We start from the raw sequence: 7,185 nt of genomic DNA on the forward strand, positions 1-7,185 counted from the left end.
AGACATAAAGTTGATCTTAGCAATGACTACTAGGTATAATTGCACTAATTAATGTATGCTTTGACATGTAAATAAGAATGACACATGAATTATTCCTCTAATATTCTACTTGACCATGCTAATGCCATAGAAAGAAGTACTTTGAGTGATTTATCATTAATCAGTACTTATCATATATATATCTCTTATCCTATGACTTACCCCTGTTATGAGTAGAATGTTGGTTATGATTTACTTCTCCATCAATAGTATAAGTTATCAATATATGTCCATACTAGACCTTCCCTATGGTAAAAATATAAATAACGATACCCGGAGTACTCTCGGGTGAAGTGCTACAATAGTATATTATCTGTGTGCTTGCAGATCCTTTTTCATTCATATACCTATATATTCTTTCTAGTCACATAAAATGATAAAGAACTACTTAGTATTATTCTAGTAGTAATGCTATTTAGTACCAACAAGCATATCTTGCATCATCGCTAGGGATAACAACCTAGTAAATAAATGTTAGGAGATATATGTTTATAATAGGTGGCTACTAAAACAATTGACAAGTTAATAAATACCAACAAGCATTTCTAGCGTTGTTGTTGAGGAAGGTAGCTAGGCCAGGGAAGGTATTGATAAACTTATACTTATTAATGTGATCAAAGATAACCATTAACCTCTGCTTAAACACGCTTACCCTTGTTTTGTCTACTTTTATATCTTATATAGGGTAATGTATGATTGGTTTTGACCTTCCAACAAACTGCGTTGAAGATCTAGAAGCATTAATCAAGAGGACCATAGCTAAACTAAAGAAAGTTCTAGCTTTAGAATCGAAAGATAACCAGATAAGGCGAAGCTTAACACTAGAATTTGAAGCCATGGCTAACAATACTCTCCGCGAATTATCTGCTCTAACTATAGCCAACATCCATACTGGACCAGCAATTAATGTTGGAGACAAAGGATTCGAGCTCAAGCCAGCTCTCATCAATATGGTGCAAGCCAGCTAGTTTTGTGGAAAGGCACATGAAGATATGAGAACACATCTCCAACACTTCCTGGAGATCTGTAGCACTTTCACCATCAAAGGAGTGACCCAAGATGCCATACTACTTCGCCTCTTCCCATTCTCACTTTTGGGGAAGGTGAAGCAATGGTTCTACGCCAACAATGATAGAAATACTACATGGGATAACTACTCCACTGTCTTCCTAGGAAAGTTCTTTCCCATAGGCAAGACTAATGCTCTGCGTGGGAGAATTTCAAGTTTTCAGCAGCAACATGATGAATCTGTCCCTGAGGCATGGGAACACTTTCATGATTACATTGTGGAATGTACTCATCATGGGATGGAGAATTGGCTACTCATGCAGGCTTTCTACCATGGGTTGACCAATAGTACCTGTAAGATTATGGATGCTGTTGCTGGAGGTGCATTCCTGTCACTCACCATACTAGCTGCAATAGCTCTTGTGGAGAAGATGGCCTCCAATCAAGGCTAGAATGAAGAACATGTTCAAACCCATAAGAGAGGTGGAGGTATGCATCAACTCAAGGAGGTAGACATGATATCTGCTAAGATGGACTTGCTGATGAAGAAGCTCAAAGATCGAGCTAATGAGAAGCAAGAAGTTATGCACATTCATGATTCTCGCATGACATGTGAAGAGTGTGAAAACACTAGGCATTCAGGGAGCAACTGCACTGAGACCCAAGAGGATGTGAACTTTGTCAACAACTACTACTTTCATCCTCAACAGAATCAAGGATGGAACCAACAACAGAGACCAGACTACCAAGGTAACTATCAAGGTAATAATTTTAATAATTTTAATCAACCACCCTTGAGAGAATTAATTGCTAGCCAATTCAAACTTATGGAGGGATTATCTAGAAAGGTAGCTACCAATGATAAAATTCTAGAGAACATAAATAATAGAATGAATAGTTTTGCTTTTGCCATTAAGAACCAGCATAGCTTTAATAAAATGATAGAATCACAAATAGCTCAGTTGGCTGCTGCTGTTCCTTCATCTGACAAAGGTAAGATTCCGGATCAACCAGAAGATCTAGAAACTATAAATCTTGTCAATATTCATAATGCAGCATACTATTGTATACAACCATCGATGGAAAGGTGGATAGATTATATCTTGCTAGGAAAGAAGATCGATCCAAGGAGACCTATCATCCCCATCGCCATTGGACTACATATTTTCCAAGAAGCTGTCTGTGACTTCGGAGCTGGTGTCAACATCATGCCTAAGGTAATTTATGATCAAATTAATAGAGATACTTTATTATACACAAACATGCGTTTGCAGCTTGTAGATTAGTCACTCTGCTACCTCAAGGGAGTTCTTGAAGACGCCATTGTTCGAGTGGGACAATCATATGTTCTTGTAGACTTTATGGTTTTGGAAACAGGTGGAGATGTAAGGGCACCCATTATTTTGGGCCGACCTTTCCTAAGCACCGCAAAAGCCATCATCTACATGGACAGTGCCAAGATCTGCTTCACAATCAAGGATAGAAAGGAGAAGTTTTCTTTCAAGAGTTGCATCTTGCAATCTCTTGGACATCCACAGACGTCGAACCTGCTAGAAGAGACAACAGTGACCAAGAAGAAGAACAACAGGAGGAGGAAGAAGAACAAGGTCGGGAAATCACAAGAAAAATCAATTAACATGATCAATACACTCCGATCAGAGTACGACCACCTCCTTGCTTCATCATTCCTTGCTAAGAAGGATGACCCTGGTATACCCATGATCGAGTGTACCATTGGGCAAAGGATATTTCATAGGACCTTCTGTGATATTGTAACACCCCAAAATTTACCACTTTTGAAAATAGAGTTAAAATGATTTATTTGTGAATTATCGTGCACATGAAAACATAGGAAAATAAAATTTTTTATTAATTTAAAATTTATCATAAGGTAGAAATATGTTTGTTGCATTCATGTCGGTCGCACCTTATGTTTCTATGTGCAAAATGTATGTTTTTTATACGTTTAGGAGATGAATATCTATCTCTATGAATTTTCTACCTTCTTTCTGGAATTTAATTCCTACCTCCTTCACCTTAATCTTTATGTTCCAAGTTCCCAACAATATTTTTATGAGCTCCAAATACTTTATTTGGGTTCATCATGTTCCAAAGTGTCTCTGAGAATTTTCTCCCAATTTTCGGAGGTCTCGGAGTATTTTTCGTGGCTTAAATATCAATTCTGGACTTTTCTAGAATTGTTTTATCCATGAAATTAATTAAATCCGAAAATAATAAATCTCTTATTTTTCCCAATGCTCAAAGCCCAAGTGCAATAATCCTAATAAATCCTAAAGGCCCATGCATTATTTACTAATGGGCTTTAATGATTATTTAGGTCCATTAGTAAATGTGGAGGGGGTAACATCAATTAGTACCATATCGCTAGTTGACGTGGATGTGGGGAGTTTTTCTTCCTATATATCAACCAACCCTTGGGTAAAACACACCAAAACTACCGTAAGGGAGCCCCTAGTTTAGGAAATCCCTCGCGTAGTAAATTATATTATCCCTCCTTCCCTCACCGTCATCGTCGCCCTCGCCGTCGCTGCCGCGCTGCCTAGCCCGACCATACTCTCCTCGGCAACAAGTAAGTTCGCCGCCGTCCCTATCGTTCTCCAACTCATGGCTACATCCTGTCGTTGCTCCATGGACATGCAATCTGCTACTCATTGCCGACCGTGAACCATGTTTCAGCAACACTGAAACCAAGGTCTGAGAAAACCTTCTTGAGAAGAAGCTTCATCAAGCTGCCATGTCAGCGTTCTCGTCTCCTCGGCACCGGTTCGTTGCTGGCTTGGAATCGTCGTGCCGGCCGCCAGTCAAAGCGCTGTTGGTCACCATTGTTCATCTACCGCACATCTGTGCCTCTTATTGCTACCTTTCCTTTTTTCTATCAGGTCTTTGTGTTCTCTGCAGTCTGCACTCTCTTATTTCATCATGGTGTATCTGTCTGCTTGCAAGCAAATCAGTTTCTGCATGTCGCCGTCGCTTGCTGTTCTGCACGTCGGCCATCCATCTCCGGGCACAAGCGTCCTTGCCAGTTGATGCCCAAGCCAGGCTCATGCCTCTGTCCTCACCATAGCAAGCAGCTCCTGCACGTTAATTTCTTCACTACCAGAGAGGAAATCAAAGCCACGACTCCTGTTCAACGTACATGGATCCTATAGCAAATTCACCAAGTACATGTATGTATCTTCTGCCACCTGTACCTTTCAAGAGCACACTCATCATCTAGAGAACACATCACGTCATGCAATCCGGAAGCAAGGCAACCCACACTCGTGCACTTGTCGAATTCACATCTTATTTATTTTAGCTCTGTTTCAGTTCATTTGTTGCGTTAGTTTCATATCGCTATGATCTATGGCCTGTTAGCGCGCTTATCATGTCCACATGTGTATGCCTACGTACATCACGCAAGGCATGGAGGCTTACATGCATACTCCCTCCGTCCCAGAATATCTGTCGTTCTCACTTCCCAAAAAACAACTTTAATAAAAAATATATTAAAAAAATATTATTATTTATGATACATAATTAACATCATTGAAAAGATCTTTGAATCTAGTTTTTTTAACAAATTTATTTAGAGACACAAATATTGCACATATTTTGTACAAATTAAGTCAAAGTCGTGGTACGGACACCGAAAACGATAATTAAATTGGGACGGAGGGAGTATGAGCAATCAACGTCACCCGTGCATGCATGCGTTGCACTGTTCTAATCTGCTAGTTAGCTTGATAACGTCATATGAGGTCATACATGAGTTTTGTGGCTGTTTTTCTTTAACAAAACAAACCTTGAAATACAATAGAAATACACATCATCCCGAGCCGTCCGTTTTTAGATCAATGGCCCAGATTAAAACATACCCTTTCGCTGTTCTTTTTGCTAAAGAGTCCCTGTATTCTTGGAAAATAAACTCGCAGTCCAAAACATGTTTACAGATTTTATTTTCTTTATTTGAAAGCGTATTTTGTTTCGGTTAAGAATAAATTATGTTTTCAGCTATTTACAGAATTGCTACTGATTTTGTTTTAGCCATAACTTCTCTGTTTTAACTCCGATTTGATCCGTTCAACTTGCGTTAGGTTCGTAATTTCATAATTGTCGGGGACTTAATACCGGGGTACCCCAGAAGGCGGAACCGATAACCACCTAACGTGAAAAACTTCCGGACGCATAAAGGCGTCATGTCATCCCTTGTTCGAGTAACAGGAGTTCGGTTCCGCCTCGCCCGACACCTTTGGGATGGGCTCGGTCTCGCCCGAGGGCCGAGGGATAAACTCCATCTTGCCTGACACTTTGAGGGCGGGCTCGGTCTCGCCCGAGGGCTAAGGGATGAGTTCCGTCTCGCCCGATCCCGGAGGGGCAGGGTCAGCCTCACCCGACGCCTTTGTGGGATAACCCTGTCTCGCCCAAAGGCTCAAAGCCAAACTCCATCTCGCCCGACGCTTATAGGGCGGGCTCGGTCTCGCCCGAGGGCTAAGGGATGGATTCCGCCTCGCCCGATCCCAGAGGGATAGGGTTAGTCTCGCCCAAGAGATAGGGATTGATCTCCGCCTCACTCGACGGCCCAGAACGAGCCTCGCCCTGATCAATATCTATCCCTCATAATGATGGGTACAGGACGAGACAAGACATTCGGGTCAACCATGGCTCCAACGACCATACCCTGCGCCCTGGCAGGAAAAGGACTACCAGGGAACGACAGGACTGATGCTTTAGACCCTTCCGGGCGCCGCAGAACCCAAAAGGTATTACAGGTGTGTACGCCTCACCCTGTAGAGTTGTAGGCGCCGCCTTCAGCTCTGGGACACGGAACCCAACAAAGATATACGACAACCGCTACGCTCCAAGAACGGATTTGCTATCTCCACGGACGACGAGTATTCCGTCACCACGCTATGGACCCGAGGGAGCGGCGCCCGCTTCCCGACCCCTTAGGTCCTCCCAGTCGGAAGGCCTTGGCCACGGTGCCACACCGGACCCCGACCCTGAACTCTCCCAACAAGGAATCATGGGAACCAGAAGGCGCACGGAGCGAGGCTGGGAGAGGCTCATAAGTCAAAACCACCGTACTACAGCCCATACCCTACGCAGGGCAGCGTTCTATGACTAACCTGACATCCTACAGAGACATCGACAATATCGTAAGCACTTATCTTCCTTCGCACTCATCAGGATGGAGGACCTGATCGGATAGACGTAAGCCACAAGACTAAGTAGAATACGCATCCTGGAGTCCTCACCCTTGTAAAGCCATCCCCTTCATCTATAAAAGGGGATGCGCATCCTCCATCAAAGGGACGGAAAAAATAGGACCGAACAATAGAACGCACTCATACACACGAGCAGCTACAAAGCTCTCGACCACCTTTCAATCCTTCGATCAGAGAGACTTGGGACCAGTCCCTCTCTCGGCAGTTTGTATCCCTTACTATAGACCGTTCATGGTGCTAATAACACAAGCAGCAACAAACTGGACGTAGGGACGTTCCGCCCGAACCAGTATAAATCCTGTGTCCTTTAGCGCACCATCCAAGCCTAACGCGCATTACTATAAATTTACTTGCCGGTGCTTGTACGAAACACCGACAGTTGGCGCGCCAGGTAGGGGCTTTGCGCGTTCCAAATCAGGTCTCGGATGGCCACCCACGCAATCACCTGGGCCCCGGGCGCACACCTGCGTTTTGGCGACCTGGATTTCATCATCACATTAGGAGGAGAGCTGGCGCTGACTCACTCAGCCGCTCCGTCTCTCCCTTCCATCAACCTGAACCATCTCAGGCTTGAGGGTCCACCGGGCAACTCCCGGGGAGACCCGTCACCCAAGGAGGCCTCTCACAACGCCACCATGTGTCCGGAAGGGTCCGTATGGAGCGCCCCGATAGCGTTTCCGTTCGGTCTCCGCAACGTTGCGGCAACCGCTAGCCGCCTTCTGGCGCTACGTGTGGTTCAACCACCCACAGACATCGAGTTCGTGGGGGCGATTGAGCAGGATACAGAGACCCTCTACGAGCTCCTCAACGAGGAGCCCGTATCGCTCTCCAGCTCAGATTCCAGTAGGGGGAGTCACCACCCTTCTCGGGAATGCTACATGACGCAGACCCCCGAGGGTCACGTCGAAAG

At 44.2% G+C, this 7,185-nt stretch overlaps 1 non-coding gene across 1 annotated transcript; it reads right to left on the bottom strand.

Annotated features, from left to right (window-relative positions):
• Positions 1-1,239: 1,239 nt before the first annotated feature.
• Positions 1,240-1,348, bottom strand: LOC136502341 (small nucleolar RNA R71). Its single transcript, XR_010770502.1, has one exon. It is a non-coding gene; the product is annotated as a small nucleolar RNA R71 (small nucleolar RNA).
• Between the last annotated feature and the right edge of the window lie 5,837 nt (positions 1,349-7,185).

This window comes from Miscanthus floridulus, chromosome 13 (genome assembly GCF_019320115.1).
Source record: "Miscanthus floridulus cultivar M001 chromosome 13, ASM1932011v1, whole genome shotgun sequence".
In the NCBI taxonomy this organism is placed as follows: Eukaryota; Viridiplantae; Streptophyta; class Magnoliopsida; order Poales; family Poaceae; genus Miscanthus; species Miscanthus floridulus.